Here is a 19420-nt window from a genome sequence, read left to right on the forward strand (position 1 = left end):
AGATACAAGCTGAATGATTTCTGCATATGCTCAACAGTGTAAGTACATCTGAGATTGTAATGAGTAGTCCTTGGTGTGGTATTGGTGGTGTTTCTAAGAAGAAGCTCTTCCAGTGGCTGAGAAAGCTGAGATGGAGCTTGCATTTTGAACTAGGCCTAAATCAATTTCTGTCTCCACCAAATAGGCTAACTTCTGGATGAGCTCAAGTGGTCAGGAGTATGAGTGCCGGGTGTGGGGTGGGGGAAAACAAGTCAAAAGCCGAGTTTCACAGACTTGGACAAAGGTGTGTGCATGTGGAAGTGCTGGGAAGGATGTGAGGAAATGCTTAGGCTTATGCCTCAAGCATTAGAGAAATATTCAGCCCTGACTGTAAATACAGTGCCCTGGTTAAGGCCTCAAGCACTGGAGCTGGATATGTTACTGTTTTTCACTTGCTAAGTCATGTCCGACTCTTTGCAACCCCGTGAACTGCAGCACACCACACTTCCCTGTCCTTCACTATCTCCTGGAGTTTGCCAAAGTTCATGTCCATTGAGTCAGTGATGCCATCCAACCATCTCATCCCCGGTCACCTTTTTTTCCTTTTGCCTTCAATCTTTCCCAGTATCAGGGTCTTCTCCAATGAGTCGGCTCTTCAGATCAGGTGGCCAAAGTATTGCAGCTTCAGCTTCAACATCAGTCCTTCCAGTGACTATTCAGGGTTGATTTCCTTTAGGATTGACTGGTTTTGCCTTCTTGCTGTCCGAGGGACTCTTAAGACTCTTCTCCAGCACCACGATTTGAAAGCATCAATTCTGCATCAGTCGGCCTTCTTTATGGTCCAACTCTCACATCGACACATGACTACTGGAGAAACCATAGCTTTGACTAGACAGACCAACACCACAATCACAGAAAGCTAACCCAAATGGTCATGTGGGTCACTGCCTTGTGTCACTCAATGAAGCTGTGAGCCATGTGGTGCAGAGCCACCCAAGACGGATGAGTCATGGTGGAGAGGTCTGACGCAACGTGGTCCACTGGAGAAGGGCGCGGCAAACCGCTCCGGTATGCTTGCCTCGAGAACCCATGAGCAGTATGAAAAGGAGATGGATATATTTGTGTTCAAACCTCAGCTCTACCGTTTGTTTTGTCAAATGCACCTAACAGGAAACCCACCTTAGATTGAATTTTTAGATAAGAGACTATTTGTTGTCTCACACATCAGGAAATGCAACGGTGAGGTAGCTACAAGCCTAGTTTGTCAGGACTCTGGCTCTACCCCTGTGATTCTCTTGGTTCTGTCCCTCGCAAGGAGTTGGCTTAATTTGCAAGAGAGTAGAAGGATGGCGCAGTGATTCTGGGTACCACATCTAGACAGGAGAATCTCAAGAATAAGCCAGACTAGTTTATTTCTCTGTCTATTCTGTAAAAGTGATAAGACCATTCCTAAAAGCCTCACAGCAAACCTTTCCTCACTTTTCATCGGACAGAATAGGCTAATATGCCCATTTCTAAACCAGTCATGATAGGCCAACAAGATTACTGTGATAAACTTGGCCTAAAGAATTTCTAGTCTGGGAACTTGAGATGAAGCTCACGCTGAGTAATTTGGGGGAGGAGTGGGTACCTGAACAAGACTGATGCCCTCATAGAAAAGAAGAGAGAGACAACCAACAGTATACACTGCATTTTGTTTCCTCCTTGGAGCTCCAAAGTTTCCATCAGTATCATATGCATATCTCACAGGTCCAAAAAATATTAAATGAAATAATGGATATAAGGCACTCAGCACAATACCGGTCACAGAGTAAACACTTAGCAAAGTGACAGGTAAACTTGGAAGTTGAGATTCTACGTTCACTGGCCGCAAGACTGAGTCAAAGCTCGCACTGCTTTGTGTGAGTCTACATTCCTGAGAAACTTTCTCAATTTGTCCCGACTGGTTAAGACGCCAGAATAATCTTGAGATTCTAGATAAGGTTTTTTTTTTTAATGACCCATTTTTAGAGTATCATATTTGGACAATACCAGATGGTATTGTCACTGAAGATGGCCTTTTGTCCATCTCTTACGTAAGTAGACTGAGTAGGGAAATGGTTAAACACAATCAGTGTGCCATTACGCTCATGTGGGCCTGTGTGTGTGTGTGTGTGTGTGTGTAGGTGTGTGAGAATATGTATTGCATATGAATACATTCAGCTTCTATTCTGCTTCCCAGTCACTTGGTTGGGCACTTCAATTATTTTTCAAGTGCCCCTTAGGTGTGAGGAACATGGCAAAAAGCGAGATTGAACAGGGTGTGTGAGCAGGGTGGCCACACCCTGAAGCTCCATGCAGTGCCATTCACATAAGTTAACATGTGAATAGCATCCCCAGGGCTGTGTAGTGCACAGCTTGTGCAGCTCTGTGTGATGGCCCTCCACGCCAGGGACTTTTAGAGTAGGATACAAACTTTGCACGACAGCTTGGAAGAGCAGGGAACATGGTTTATATGCATTTGATTAGTTCTTTTGCAGTTAATGACTCTTCCGTGAAATGTGTGGAATGGGGATTCATTCCTGCTTAATAAAAGGCAGAATGATTCACTCTGTACCATTTTATCCAGAGCAATTTTATCAGCACGTAATGAGGACGGTGCTCTGATATTAACTGTCTCTTGAAGGACTTGGCTATTCTGACAATTAAAAGCCAACTCTTTCCTTCCTGGGTTTTGTCTTATTCCTTATAATAAAGTTAATGCAGCATGCTTTCTTTGTATTTGTTGGATATTTTGATAGAAGGGCTTAACTTACAGAAGGCAAGAGTTTCTCCTGAACTTAAGTAAGAGGCAGTACATTTAAATGTTTCCCTGAATAAGAATCAATCAACCATGCCCCTTTCTGGATGATCTTCAATTATGGAGTAAGATTACTGGCATGTAGTAAGTTGCAATTAAAAGCTACACTCTCCTGTAATTTTTTTTTACAATTTATCTATCTATTTATTTTTGGCTGTGCTGGGTCTTCATTGCTGCGAGGACTTTTCTCTTGTTGTGAAGAGCGGGAGCTTCTCTCTGCTTGTGGCTTCTCATTGAGGTGGCTTCTCTCGGGGTGGAGCACAGGCTCTAGGGTGAGGGGGCTTCAGAAGTTGCAGCTTGTGGGCTCAGAAGTTGTGGCTCCTAGGTTCTAGAGCACACACTCAACTATTACGATGCCAGGGCTAAGGTGCTCCCTGGCGTGTGTGGGATTTTCCTGCGTCAGGGATCGAACTCGAGTCTCGTGCACTGGCAGGTGAGTTCTTTCCCACTGAGCCACCGCAGACGCCCTGCCCTGTACTTTTTTAATCTTCTTACTTAAGATTTTACTTAAGATTAAAGCAGAAATACTTTAGAACTTAAAGAACTAATATTGAGACTCATGTGCCAGACATTTGAGCAGCCCATTTGAAATATAATTTAGATATTATTCTCTTCATTTTGCTGTTGAAGAAACTGACTATTACGGAATTTGTGACTTGCTTAAAGGTCACAGAGCTATAAAGTGCGAAGTTGGGATTCAAAGCTGGCCAAGTTGGCCTTTAAAGCTCGTGCTTTTTCACACTGTCTCCAACTCCTGTCCGGTCCCTCTGTACTAAAATAATCACATTTTAACCAGTATCCACGGTGTATTAAAAAGTCCTTAGCACACTGACAGGGAAGTGGTATATATCTGAATAATTTTTTTGCTTCTGAGTTGTATGGGAATTAGCATTTTAATATTTTGCATGTAAAAATCATTTTATGTGTTTTATAGACTGAAAAGTTTTATAGAACTATCCATTATTCTTATGACAGAATTCAGGTTGACTTTCTTAGAATTTCAATGTAGCCCTTTAGAAAAACTTTGCACGGCATTTTGAATTTTTTTCGTACTAACAGAAAGAAGTAAAACATACATTATAAGTTGTTTAAAGATTCCAGCAGCTATTATGCATCATCATGTGTACTGAAGTTAATTCTAAAGCATATCTAGGGCTCATTTTATTTTATGCTACAGCTCTTTGTTTATAGTATAGTATATTCATGGGTTAGAATACCTTTAAATATTCTGGTCTTATGTAGTTGTTTTTTTCCTTCCTGATAAAATTTTAAAATGACATTTAATGTTTTAAGAAACACTGTATTTGAGGTGCAAGCTGTTTTATTATTTTGTTACAAGTTGGCTTTTTTCATAATTCTTAGTTTTTAGCTTGTGGAGTTGGAGAAGGCAATGGCACCCCACTCCAGTACTCTTGCCTGGAAAATCCCATGGATGGAGGAGCCTGGAAGGCTGCAGTCCATGGGGTCGCTGAGGGTCGGACACGACTGAGCGCCTTCACTTTCACTTTTCACTTTCATGCATTGGAGAAGGAAATGGCAACCCACTCCAGTGTTCTTGCCTGGAGAATCCCAGGGATGGGGGAGCCTGGTGGGCTGCCATCTATGGGGTCGCACAGAGTCGGACACGACTGAAGCGACTTAGCAGCAGCAGCAGCAGCTTGTGGAGTGTTGGTTTGCAAAGTCTCCCCTATACACAGGGGGAAAGGAGAGACTGAAGAAAGGGACAGACCACTCCAGATTGATAGGTGGCAGTTTTTTAAAAAATTAAATTAAATTACCTTTTTCTATTTTGGCCATGCCACGTGGCATGTGGGATCTTAGTTCCCCAATCAGGAACTGAACCATTGCTCCCTGCATTGAAAATGCAGAGTCTTAACCACTGGCCTACCAGGGAAGTCTGGTGGCAGTTTTAATGACGAAGGGAAATTACTTACGAGGCTTGTCTTGAGTGTCTGCAAGACAAGTAGATCCTTGCATCTGCCTACCATCATCTTAAAAGTTTATATAGGGGCCTTATCTGAGTTCAGTCACATATTTGGTTCAAATGGTCTCAAAAACACCTTATTCTTTCAGGGCTGTGTCCTTAAAATGATTCTGGCTCTGGGAGTGGTGGGCAGAGCATACCTCCCAAGGACAGGTGTGTGGGTGAGGAGGAACTTCCAATGACCTGGATCCAGCTCTCCAGTCAACCAGCAGTCACATCTCAAGGACCTCCCCCAACACAGGGGTTTATAGTAAGAATTAGCTAAGTACTACATCAAATTTAAAAACTTTAAGTGTATGTCTTTGTGCTAAGTTTCTTCAGTCATGTCCATTGAGTCGGTGATGCTATCCAACCATCTCATCCTCTGTCGTTCAATTTTCCTCCCACCTTCAATCTTTCCCAGCATCAGGGTCTTTTCCAATGAGTCAGTTCTTCACATCAGGTGGCCAAAGGATTGGAGTTTCAGCTTCAACATCAGTCCTTCCAATGAATATTCAGGTCTGATTTCCTTTAGGATAGACTGGTTGGATCTCCTTGCAGTCCAAGGGACTCTCAAGAGTCTCCTCCAACACCACAATTCAAAAGCATCAATTCTTTGGCACTCAGCTTTCTTTATGGTTCAACTCTCACATCTATACATGACCACTGGAAAAACCATAGCTTTGACTAGATGGGCCTTTGTTGGAAATGTAATATCTTTGCTTTTTAATATGCTGTCTAGGTTGGTCATAGCTTTTCTTCCAAGAAGTGTCTTTTAATTTCATGGCTGCAGTCACCATCTGTGGTGATTATGGAGCCCCCCAAAATAATGTCTCTCACTGTTTCCATTGTTTCCCCATCTATTTGCCATGAAGTGATGGGACTGGATGCCATGATCTTAGTTTCCTGAATGTTGAGCTTTAAGCCAAGCTTTTTCTCTCTCTTCTTTCACTTTGATCAAGAGGCTCTTTAGTTCATCTTAATTTTCTACCATAAGGGTGGTGTCATCTGCATATCAGAGGTTATTGATATTTCTCTTGGCAATCTTGATTCCAGCTTGTGCTTTGCATGATGTACTCTGCATATAAGTTAAATAAGCAGGGTGACAATATACAGCCTTGATGTACTCCTTTCCCGATTTTGAACCAGTCCATTGTTCCATGTTCAGTTATAACTGTTGCTTTTTGACCTGCATACGTATTTCTCAGGAGGCAGTATTGTGGTCTAGTATTCCCATCTCTTGAAGAATATTCCACAGTTTGTTGTGATCCACACAGTCAAAGGCTTTGATGTAATCAATAAAGCAGAAGTAGATGTTTTTCTGGAAATCTCTTGCTTTTTTGATGATCCAATGGATGTTGGCAATTTGATCTCTAATTCCTCTGCCTTTTCTAAATCCAGCTGAACATCTGGAAGTTCATGGTTCATGGGTGGCTCAGGGGTAAAGAATTCAGTTGGGAAGATCTAGAGAAGAAAATGGAAACCCACTCCAGTAGTCTTGCCTGGGAAATCCCATGGACAGACGGGTCCATGGGGTCACAAAAGAGTTGGAAATGACTTAGTGACTAAACGATAGCAACAAAGCTCAGTGTTAATCACTTATAATGCAATCTTCTCTGTATCATCCTGTGAGAACTGGAATTTTTTAAAGATTAATTTTTAGTGGCATATAGATGCAAAGAGTCGGACATGACTGAGCGACTGAACTGAACTGATAGCTGCTTTACAATGTTGCGTTAGTTTCTACTGTACAGCAAAATGAGTCAGCGCTGCTTAAATGTTCATCCCCTCCCTTTTGAGCTTCCTTCCCATTTGGGTTGCCACAGTGCATTAAGGAGAGTGGCCTGTGGTATACAGTATGCTCTCACTGGTTACCTATTATATACATAGTATTAATAGTGAAGTGAAGTGAAAGTCTCTCAGTCGTGTCTGTTTGTGACCCCATGGACTAAGTCCATGGAATTCTCCAGGCCAGAACACTGGAGTGGGTAGGCTTTCCCTTCTCCAGAGGGTCTTCCAACCCAGGGATAGAACCCACGTCTCCCGCATTGCAGGCAGATTCTTTACCAGATCCCAGTCTCCCAGGGAATTGGGATTTTTGAGAGCTGGCACAAATGCTAATACTCTGGTTACTGTTATCTTCATGAGTAGGAAGCCTTTTATTTCTGACCTAGGATTCTATGTGTTCTGTTACCATACGTGAAACTGTGGCAGGCTACATTGTTAGCTTATGAATAGAACACAATCTCAGATACTTCATAGCTTTTGATAATTTCCAAAGTAAAGTATCTTGGGCCTACCACCTGGATTAGCAATTTTAATACAGGCTAATCCACTCTTATTATTATTATTTTTTATTTTGAGAAGGATTTAGGTTTCGGGATGTTTCAGACAAGTATAGTAAAAGCTATCGAAAGTGTTAAAATGTCATCTTATTTCCATCAGATTTAAAAAATAAAATAGGTGAAACATTACAAATAAAGCTGAATTTCTACTTTGTCCTTTCTCAGAACACTTTTTCCCTCTTCCCTCCTGGAGGCAATTACCAATCTTGATTTTGGTATGTTCCTTACAATCCATGATTTAATACTTTTACTATATATGCAAACTATATAGTTCTAAAGTACGTAGTTCTAGTTTGCATTTTTTAAAAAAACCACATCATTTGTTTCATAGTGTATGATTTTTGAACTATCTTTTCTCATTCAACATTTTTTTTGGATCTATTCTTATTGATGAATAATGATCAGATCAGATCAGATCAGTCGCTCAGTCGTGTCCGACTCTTTGGGACACCATGAATTGCAGCACGCCAGGCCTGCCTGTCCATCACCAACTCCCGGAGTTCACTGAGACTCACATCCATCAGGTCAGTGATGCCATCCAGCCATCTCATCCTCTGTCGTCCCCTTCTCCTCCTGCCCCCAATCCCTCCCAGCATCAGAGTCTTTTCCAATGAGTCAACTCTTCGCATGAGGTGGCCAAAGTACTGGAGTTTCAGCTTTAGCATCATTCCTTCCAAAGAAATCCCAGGACTGATCTCCTTCAGAATGGACTGGTTGGATCTCCTTGCAGTCCAAGGGACTCTCAAGAGTCTTCTTCAACACCACAGTTCAAAAGCATCAATTCTTTGGCACTCAGCCTTCTTCACAGTCCAACTCTCACATCCATACATGACCACCCGAAAAACCATAGCCTTGACTAGACGAACCTTTGTTGGCAAAGTAATGTCTCTGCTTTTGAATATGCTATCTAGGTTGGTCATAACCTTCCTTCCAAGGAGTAAGCATCTTTTAATTTCATGGCTGCAGTCACCGTTTATTAATTTTCTTGTGCTTTATTGTATAACATATGCTATTCATTTAAACACCACTGATTAGGCATTTTTTTCAGGATTGTTTTCAGTATTTCCTTAAACTTTTCATTTTATAGTATGTTGGAGTAAGTTGATTAACAATGTTGTGATAGTATCAGGTAGCAAAGTGATTTATTTATGCATATGTGCTAAGTTGCTTCAGTCGTGTCTGCCTCTTTGTGACCTATGGATTGTAGGCTCCTCTGTCCATGGGATTCTCCAGGCAAGAGCACTGGAATGGGTTGCCATTTCCTCCTCCAGGGGATCTTCCTGACCCAGGGATCGAACCCACATCTCAGGTCTCCTGCGCTGGGAGGTGGGTTCTTTACTGCCAGTGCCACCTGGGAAGCCCCACTTAAACATCTACATATTATCTATTCGTTTTCAAATTCTTTTCCCATTTAGATTGTTACATAATATTGAGCAAAGTTCCCTGTGCTGTAGAGTAGGTCCTTGTTGGTTATCCTTTTTAAACTTAGCTCTGTGTACATGTCAATCCCATGCTGCTCTCTAACTATCCCTTCCCCCCATCTTTCCCACCCCCATTTCCAGTATTTTGATATTGCAAATGATGCTGTGATGAATATCTTTATGTCCTGGTGCAGGGAGGGCATGCTTCTCTAGGAAGACTAATAGAATGTGGCAGAATTGACATGGTGCCAGTCTGGGCCTGAGAAGACATAGCAAGCTCTACCTTTTCTCTTTGGAGGAAGCCAAATACTGTGGAAGAGACCCAGCTACTCTGAGACTGCCATGCTGTGAGGAAGTCCAATCCAGCCACGTGGAGAGGCCATGAGGAGAGAGAAAGGACTTCTCCCTCCCTGCTGTTGCAGCCGTCCTAGCTAAAGCACCAGACATATGTGTGAAGAAGTCACCTTGGACATTCCAGCCATGGCAAATGTCGCATGGAGCAGAGACAAGCTGTTCCCACTGGGGCCCTGCCAAAATTGCAGACTCAAAAGCAAAGAAATGATGATTGTGGTTTTGAACCACCAAGTTTCAATAACGAAAATACCCATTTTTCTTGTGTTAATCTTTTCTTGTGTCAGTTAGAAAGTATTCTTTATATATTATGGATACCAATTCCTAGTGTTTTGATGAGGAATCGTGAATCATCAAGGTATAAACTCGAGTGCTTTTATTTTTTTCCATTAATTGCTACCAGTTGTACTATGTTGAAGCCCCCTTTTCCACTAGGGCAATATCTCAGCATCTTCATTACTTTTCGAGCCACATTCAGTTATTAGAACAGGCTCATAGTATTTTTACTAAGTTTTATTTCTGTGTGTTTTAAAATCTAAGTCTCTTATTTGATTAAGTCAGAAAGAGAAAAAGAGAAAAACAAATACTATATATTAACACATATATGTGGAGTCTGAAAAATTGGTGTAGGTGATCTTATTTACAAAGCAAAAATAGAGACACAGATGTAGAGAACAAAACCATGGATACCAAGGAGGAAAGGCGGGGATGGGATGAATGAGGAGACTGGGACTGACATATATACACTATTGGAGTATATACTACTACGTATATACGCCAAATACTGTATATGTATTTTATACTATGTATAAAATAGATAACTAACAAGAACCTACTGTGTAACACAGGGAACTCTACTCAGTGCTTTGTGGTGACCTAATGGGAAGGAAGGGCTTCCCCGGTGGCTCAGACGGTAAAGAATCCACCTGCAGTGCAGGAGACCTGGGTTCGATCCTGGGGTTGGGAAGATTCCCTGGAGGAGGGCATGGCAACCCACTGCAGTATTCTTGCCTGGAGAATCCCCATGAACAGAGGAGCCTGGTGGGCTGCAGTCCATGGGGTCCCAAAGAGTTGGACACGACTGAGTAACTCAGCACACACAGTGCGCAAACGGGAAGGGAATCCAGAGAGGAAGGGATATGTGTACATATGGCTGATTCACTTTGCTGTACAGTAGAAACTAACGCAACCTTGTAAAACACCTATACGCCAATTAAAAAACAAATCCTCGTGTCTCTTTCCCTTCTGGTTTCCTCAGTGTGTATGCCCAGCAGTGGGATTGCTGGATCAAGAGACACGTGTACCCCAATGTTCATCACAGCACTGTTTATAATAGCCAGGACATGGAAGCAACCTAGATGTCCATCAGCAGATGAATGGATAAGAAAGCTGTGGTACATATACACAATGGAGTATTACTCAGCCATTAAAAAGAATACATTTGAATCAGTTCTAATGAGGTGGATGAAACTGGAGCCTATTATACAGAGTGAAGTAAGCCAGAAGGAAAAACACCAATACAGTATACTAACGCATATATATGGAATTTAGAAAGATGGTAACGATAACCCTGTATACGAGACAGCAAAAGAGACACTGATGTATAGAACAGGCTTATGGACTCTGTGGGAGAGGGAGAGGGTGGGAAAAAAAAAAAAAAGAAGTGTCTGTGGATCTTGTTGTTTTGGGAAAGAGCATTGTAGACAAAGAGAACCAGAAAATTAAAAGATCCTGAGTGTATACACTGCTGTATTTAAAATGGGTAATCAAAAAGGACCTACTGTATAACACAGAGAACTCTGCTCAGTATTACATAACAACCTAAATGGAAAATGAGTTTGCAAAAAATAGATACATGCATATGCAGAACTGAATCACTTTGTTGTATACCTAAAACTAACACAGCAGTGTTAATCAACTATATTCTAATATAAAAGTTAAAAAAAGATCCTTAGGGAACATATTATTTTTAAGGGGTGTTCAGTAAAAAATTTTAAGTGTTAATTCCACCAAAAATGTAGGATATCTCTGTAGAAAAGTGTGCCAATTGCATTTTCTTCTTATTATTAACTTTATTGATGTATAATTTACATTATTAAAATAAAGACATATTAAGTGCAAAAAAAAAAAAAAAAAAAATAAAAGAAATAATTGAAGAGTCTAGAATATTTAAAAAAAAAAACACACAAATAAAACAAAAAAAACAAATCCTCTAGGTTTCTCTCCTAAACAGGTGAGGCTTGCGGGACTAGGAGCTTGGAATGGTACGTGTGGGTGCATGTGGAACACATCTAATCTCAAGACACGTGGGGCGCTGGGCAGGTGGAAGTGATGTGAGAAGGAATCTTCCTGGCTCCACTGCTCCTAAAGTGCTGAAGCTTAGTTCCTTCCTAAATGGTGTTTGAACTTGATGTCTGTGGGCTCCATAGGGCAAGATAATGGTTCCAACAGATTCAGCTGGTGATAATCTCCTCTCAAGCAGCCTCTGAAGGCACTGTGGGTTACTTTCATGATTGGCTGTATCTTCCACTGATCCTCAATTGACAGCTTTACAGAATATTTCTTGGAATCGAGTGTCCCTTTGCTTCATGATGTAACTATAGCCCCATGTCTGAGGAAGCTGAAATACAGGTTTGGGATCCAGGAATCCTGGCCTTCCTTCTCTTTGCCCTGTGATCTGCCACCATGCCATCCCTCCCAGTTCTCTCTTCTACTCAGTGCAAGGGAGACCATCACGTTCAGTGGCTAATCAAGCATCCTGCCAGAAGTAACCCATCGATATGACCTTCTTACTGCCATCATCAGACTACCAGTCATTGTCTTGAGTGTTCCTTTGGTTTGGGCGAGAGGAAATCTCTCTTTTCCTTCCCTCAGAGAGAGGGGAAAAAGGGAAATAGCTACTATTTACAAACAGATGGCAATTTATATGTAACTACCTTCCAGCTACATATAAATCAGAGGTTTAGGGGTTATGGCAGGGTCAGTTCTATTGAAACTGCATCTCTCGGTAAGCTCTGACTGGAGCGACAGCTGGAGTTTTGTGATCTCTAATGTGTGGTTCTTGGATCTGTTTTTCCTCAGCCTAGTCTTGATTTTCCTAACATCATCCTTTCATATAATTAATTCTTTGTTTGTTTTATACCACTGTAAAGGTCTGTACTCAAACTGTGAGTTGACTTTTAATTTCATTTATTGTGGTGCTGATCTTGCAGAAGTTTTAATTTTGATGTGGTCAAGTTTATATGTTATCTAAGAAACACTGCCATAAAGTCATAGAGGCATTCCTCTATGCATTTTCCTTGATAGCTGTAAAAGTTTGCTCTTTACGTTTAGGTCTCCCATCTATCTGGAACTGATAAAAATTTCATATATGATGTGATAAGGGGATGTAATTTTATATAGAAAGCCAATGGTTCTAACACAATTTATTGGATGTCTATTCTTTTTCTAGGAATCAGAAATACTAGTTTTGTCTTATATGACATTTTCATATATATATATATATCCACTTCTAGCATTTTTATTTTATTTTATTTTTTAGTATATTGGTCCTCTTTGAAGCAAAACAGTACTGTCTTCCTTCCTATGGCTTTATACTGGACTGGCCAAAAAGCCCAAACAAACTTTTTGGCCAACCCACTATATCTTAAGCTCTAGTAAGGTAAATCTCCCATTCTTTCTCCCAGAATAATTATGATTATTCTTGACCCTTTACTCTTGCATATGAATTTTAGAATTGACATATAAATTCTGTAAAAAAACAATGTTAGGATTTTGATTAGAAATGCATTTGGATTTATAGATTAATTGGGGATATGCACTAACTCTTTAATGTAAAAGATAAAGTAGCTGCCTAGCAGTCTCAATGCATAAATATTTCCATTTAGTGTATAACTAATATATCTTTCTAACTTGGCAATGCCTAATGGTCAATGCATAACATAAAGCTTCTCTCAATAAATATTTGTGGAATTAATGAAAGAACAATCTATAGACATTTGTGCTAAACATTTTGTGACTTAGAATGTGTTTTGAGAACTCTACTCCATCAACTAAATTTTCCAAATTATGAAACTGTGCTTCATGATTTAGTGTGAGACTGTAGTCTCTCATCAAGAATACTTAATTTATAATCATTAAAGATGTACTAAGTCAACATTTTGCATTTTGTGTGGTCGGAAAAAGCAAGAGAATTCCAGAAAAACATCTATTTCTGCTTTATTGACTATGCCAAAGACTTTGACTGTGTGGATCACAATGAACTGTGGAAAATTCTGAACGAGATGGGAATACCAGACCACCTGACCTGCCCCTTGAGAAATCTGTATGCAGGTCAGGAAGCAACAGTTAGAATTGGACATGGAACAACAGACTGGTTCCAAATAGGAAAAGGAGTACATCAAAGCTGTATATTGTCACCTTGCTTATTTAACTTATATGCAGAGTACATCATGAGAAACACTGGGCTGGAAGAAGCACAAACTGGAATCAAGATTGCTGGGAGAAATATCAATAACCTCAGATATGCAGATGACACCACTCTTATGGCAGAAAGTGAAGAAGAACTAAAAAGCCTCTTGATGAAAGTGAAAGGGGAGAGTGAAAAAGTTGCCTTAAAGCTCAACATTCAGAAAACTAAGATCATGGCATCTGGTCCCATCACTTCATGGCAAATAGATGGGGAAACAGTGGCTGACTTTATTTTTTGGGGGCTCCAAAATTACTGCAGATGGTGATTGCAGCCATGAAATTAAAAGATGCTACTCCTTGGAAGGAAAGTTATGACCAACCTAGATAGCATATTAAAAAGCAGAGATATTACTTTGTCAACAAGGTCCATCTAGTCAAGGCTATGGTTTTTCCAGTGGTCATATATAGATGTGAGAGGAGAGTTGGAAAACTGAGCACCGAAGAATTGATGCTTTTGAACTGTGGTGTTAGAGAAGACTCTTGAAAGTCCCTTGGACTGCAAGGAGATCCAACTAGTCCATTCTAAAGGAAATCAGTCCTGGGCGTTCATTGGAAGGACTGATGTTGAAGCTAAAACTCCAATATTTTGGCCACCTGATGTGAAGATCTGACTCATTTGAAAAGACCCTGATGTTGGGAAAGATTAAGGCAGGAGGAGAAGGGGATGACAGAAGATGAGATGGTTAGATGGCATCACCGACTCAAAGGACATGAGTTTGGGTAAACTCCAGGTTTTGGTGATGGACAGGGAGGCCTGGCGAGCTACAGTTCATAGGGTCACAAGGAGTCAGACACGACTGAGTGACTGAACTGAACTGAACTGATATTGATAATTATTTCATCATTCCTGCTTATTTGCTGATGATGGTAGAGTGAGGGACCCTTCAGATTTTAGTTTTTAAACTTCTTACTGAAGTATGATTGACATAAAAATATGTACATATTTAATATATGCATACAATTTGATGAGTTTGAAGATATACAAAAGAAGGCAAAATGATAGTTGCATGGCTATTTTGAATGGAAGACTTTGATGAGCTAAGGTCTGGGATTTTTGTTCTCTCCTTATTGTAATGACATTTAATATTTACTCCAAACTCTAGTTATTTTGTTGCCACAAATAAGGTATTCTTTTTTTTTTTTTTTTTTTTGACAGGTAGTTGATATGGTTTCAATTAAATCTAATGGGACAATGTGATGGAGAGATAAAACCAAGCACTTCTTCATGCCATTTGGTGACCTGACCAAGGAAATTAGTCTTTAAAAATTCCTTAAGGCATTTTCATTTAATTTAATGATCAAATTAGAGGTCAAAGAAGGCATATTTCACCTCAATAGCTTCCATATTTTGTTACCTGCTCTTATTTGAATTTAGAAGTGATTGAACACAGGAGGTCATTAGATGTATGACTACACATTCTGGTTTTGTGAATTCATGTTCAAGTCTAATGCTTGAAAATAAGTTTACTGTAAGCTTTGGGTATGAGACTGTATTATGTATTTATCTTTCCTTTATGGTTGTCTATCACCTGACCCATTTCTTCTTCTGTTTGGGGAATCCCACTTGTTCCCATTCTGAATCTTTAAACTATTTATTTTAACAGTCTTTGATTGTGTGAGCTACTTCTTACCTTTCCAGTAAATTCGTTTCCTGCTTATGTTTCTGCAAATGTCTGTTGCTTCCAACCAAAGCATGCTAAGAACAAGGAGGACTTAGTCAGGTGAAGAGGAGGCAGACAATTCCAAGGCAGAGGGCAGAGTGTGTACCTGAGTTAATAAGCTACTGGCATTTTTGAAGCATTTTGAGAAAGCCATGTGGCTGGAGCCACTGAGATGGAGAGTGACAAGCAATGAAGTTCAGAAGCTTGATCAGGGCCAGATACACAAACACAGCTGTGTGAGGATTTGAGGCTTTATCTCACAGTAATATTTTGCTATTGTCTTACTTCATTTTCACTTTTGTAAAGCAAGATGTTTACAACTAATGTGCTTTGGCAGCTGGACTCAGGGGGGTAAAAGCAGACATTTATTCTTATCACTTTCTGTTACGCTTGCTCCATTAAGTCATTTCTTCCTAGATTATGGATGACAGCTAGGTAGCATTACTTTTCTGATTCTTCTTAGATATGAACAAATGTCTCTCTGTTTTAGTTCATGAAATACATGGTTCAGTCTAATATCAGAGCTTCACATTTTCATCCAATTACGAAATTCTCTCTCGCCCTTAGCCAGAGCCTAAGGTGGGCTTCAAACTCACTTTCTGGGAGATCACCTGCTTTTCCACATGACTTTTCTCCTCCCTCTCTCCCACTGAACGGGCCACCTCTGACTCCTCCAGGGTGGCAGGTAGGAAGGCATGAGGCTCTCCCTTTCCTGGGAGGCTTCTTTAACACACCTGCGATTTCCTTACTGCCCACAGTGCTTCTCTTACAGGAGAGTCCTGATCTCCCCCATTCCTCTGCTTTCAGTCCCTAATCTCTGCCAGTTCTCATAAAGCTTCTTTCTGCTGGGCTTACCATCCTCACCCCCAAGTGGTCCTTCTCCAGGAGACTCTAGGGGTAGCTGAGAGAGCAGGGAACCTGCAGGAGCAGGCAGGCTCATTCTGTCACTCGACTCCAACAAGAGGGTAATCGTTTTTCAGACAATCTCAACTCCTTTTCACTCTGCCGTTAAGGTGACCAAACTCTTGCGTTTAGACTTTTTTCAGGCATACTTCAAATAACTGCTGTTGTGTTTTCCCAAATTCCAGGGGCCATTGCCAAGCTCTCCAAATGCTTCTTTTTCAATAATTAATTAATTAGACTGTGTGGGGTCTTAGTTGTGCATACAGGATCTTTTGTTGCGGTGCATGGACTCTCTAACTGGGGCTCACTGACTCCAGAGTATGTGGGCTTCAATAGTTATGGTGTGCAGACTTCATTGCTCTGTGGCATGCGGGATACTAGCTCCCTGACCAGGGATCAAACACATGTCCCCTGCATTGCACGGCAGATTCTAAACCACTGGACCACCAGGGAAGTCCCCACATGCTTTCTCTGAAGCTCCCCCACACCAAAGGTTTCCTAATCACTCCTCAGTTGGCTGCCAACCTATTGGGCTTATTGCAAGCCTTGTTTTGGACTATCATCTTTGCAAACCTAGCACCTTGTAGTACAGTGTGTGTAACTGACATCTACTACTCTTATTCTGGGGGCTTTAGTCCAGACACACAGTAGAAAAAGTGCCATTTTGATATTCTCTTGCAAAGTGATATATATGGTTAGATGGTTATTATTCACACAATTTTATGAATATAGTCTCCAGTCACATCACTTCCCCATCCCCCATGTAAAACAAACAAAACCCTGATCGTTCTTATATTTAAAAATCAGAATGTTTTCTAAACTGGAGCAGATTTGAGTTCCTTTACCCTAGACAGTATTCAGTCAGACAACTCCTACCTCAATATTTTATGGCAAGTGGGGAGCCCTTTATCTTCTTTTTGTTTGGAAAAAACACAACTAGCTGTCAAACACTTGAATGTGGACCAAATATTTAAATAGTCAGTGAAAATTTGAATGTGATGTATAAAGCACTCAGCAAAGTGGAAAGCCCTCTGACCGCTTTCAAAATAATCCAAGCAAACAGCAATTAGGGATATATTCTCCTTCTTTCCATTTGTTCACAGCTCACCAGGACATAACCTGAGCTGCCATGCATATTGGGAGGGAAATGGACGGCACTTAGATTGTTCCTTACTTTGATATGTGACTGTCAGGATTGCAAATAATGTGCCTGTAAAAGAAAATTGCCTCTCGGTACTCCTGAAGATGGAATTTTAAAAAACATTTTTTCTTCCTTCTTTTCTCTTTCCATTTACTCAGCATTACGTGACCCTGCTGTTAAGCACCTGAGGAGAAAAAGGAATTGTTTATGGTGGTTCCAGTGGGATGAGCCTGGCCAGGAGAAAGAAGGCAACGTAGCATGGAAGCATTTCCAATGTTTATTTAGTTTATATTTATTAAGCACCTGTTGGGCACCAAGAACATGAAACGTGGTGACTGCCTGCTAGAAACTTTTAATCTGGTTGTGAGGATAGGATACATGCCCCATGTATGCCCCAAGTTAAATTCAATTTGTAATATTGAAGGCAGAGTTGTCTTATACTGGGAGCCTGCAAAAGGCAAAGCTACCACCAGTAAAGTGGTAGAAGCTACAGAGAGAAGGGTCTGAGTTAAATGTAAATTTCTGACATAACTGATCAAAGATGGGTTAGACCATCTAATATAGAGATGAGTTTCATGTCATGCAAGGTATTTAAGCTAGTCTGAATAAGCACTTAGTCAGAGTATTTGCAGAGGGTATTACTGTATCTGATGAGTGGTTCTCTGAGATGATCTTTAAAATACTCACATGACTTTATGATGCCTTGATTCTGTGAGTCCTTAGGAGAGGGAGCACGCATAGGCTCATAAAGTGTCCAGGAAAGCGTTCGCTGAGGTTGAGGTGTGAAAGAAGGAGCAGAGATGGGACAGAAGGGAGGGAGGTGGGAGCTCCTGGCAGTGGGAATACTGTGAGATTAATGAAAAGTCTTGAGCTTTTTCTTGACCATATATTGTAGGAGAAAACTGTATTATCTCTAACTGCATTTAGAGGGAGATTACAATTTAAAGACCAATATCTTAATGAATGGGCTTCCCGAGTGGCTCAGTGGTAAAGAATCCATCTGTCAATCCAGGAGATGCAGGTTCAATCCCTGGGTCAGGAAGATCCCCTGGAGAACAAAATGCAACCCACTCCAGTATTCTTGCCTGGAGAATTCCATGGACAGAGGAGCCTGGTGGACTGCAGTCCAGTCCAGTTCAGTTCAGTTGCTCAGTCGTGTCTGACTCTTTGTGACCCCATGAATCGCAGCATGCCAGGCCTCCCTGTCCATCACCAACTCCCAGAGTTGACTCAAACTCACGTCCATCAAGTCGGTGATGCCATCCAGCCATCTCATCCTCTGTCATCCCCTTCTCCTCCTGCCCTCAATCCCTCCCAGCATCAGAGTCTTTTCCAATGAGTCAACTCTTTGCATGAGGTGGCCAAAGTACTGGAGTTTCAGCTTTAGCATCATTCCTTCCAAAGAACACCCAGGACTGATCTCCATGGGGTCACAAAAAAGTTGGACACAACTTTTGTTGTTTAGTGACTAAACAACAGCAACAACAACAATCTTAATGAATGTTTCGTCAGGGGCTGAAAGTTTGCCACAGTTGACCCATGAAGTCAAGCTTGAGGGATAGGCTAGGGAATTTGTCTAGTTCACATAACCAGAATTTTTCTGAGTTCCTACTGTGTTGCAGGTATCAGGCACTGGGAGTGCAAAGATGAAAGAAGATGCAATCTCTTCTCTTGGATAGTTTATTTTTGAGCAGAGGCTTTTAAAAAACTCATTCTAAAACGTCTTCTGATAAATACTTACATTCAATTTCCCCAGTTTCATAATAACTCTAATAATAGAGTTATTTATTGAATACCTTCTAAGTGATAGCTATGTTAGTCTTTTTACAGTTCTCATGACAGCCCTTTAACAGAGGCATTTTATTATCACTGTTTCCTAAGGAGGAAAGTAAAGCTCGGAGAGGCCAAGTATATTGCCCAGCTATTAGTAAGTGGCCAATTGAAAATAGAAATTGTTGCTAAATTAATTGAGTGGGTAGCATGTTCTAGGCATTGGTCTAGACCCTGGACACACAGCATCTTATGAAATCCTCTCAGCACTTGAGAGGAGAAATACCACTGTTATCCTCATTTTATGGTCAGGAAAACAAGCCCAGTAAAATTAAACATATCATCCTGAGTCTCACAGTTGGTGTTATGGACTGAATGCTTGTGTCCTCCCCAAATTCATGTGCTGAAATCCTATCCCCCAATGTGCTGGTATTAAAAGGTGGGGGGCTTTGGGAGATGATTAGAGCTTCCCTAGTGGCTTAGATTGGAGAAGGCAATGGCACCCCACTCCAGTACTCTTGCCTGGAAAATCCCATGGACGGAGGAGCCTGGTGGGCTGCAGTCCATGGGGTCACGA

The sequence above is a fragment of the Bos mutus genome, chromosome 15 (genome assembly GCF_027580195.1).
Source record: "Bos mutus isolate GX-2022 chromosome 15, NWIPB_WYAK_1.1, whole genome shotgun sequence".
Classification (NCBI taxonomy): domain Eukaryota; kingdom Metazoa; phylum Chordata; class Mammalia; order Artiodactyla; family Bovidae; genus Bos; species Bos mutus.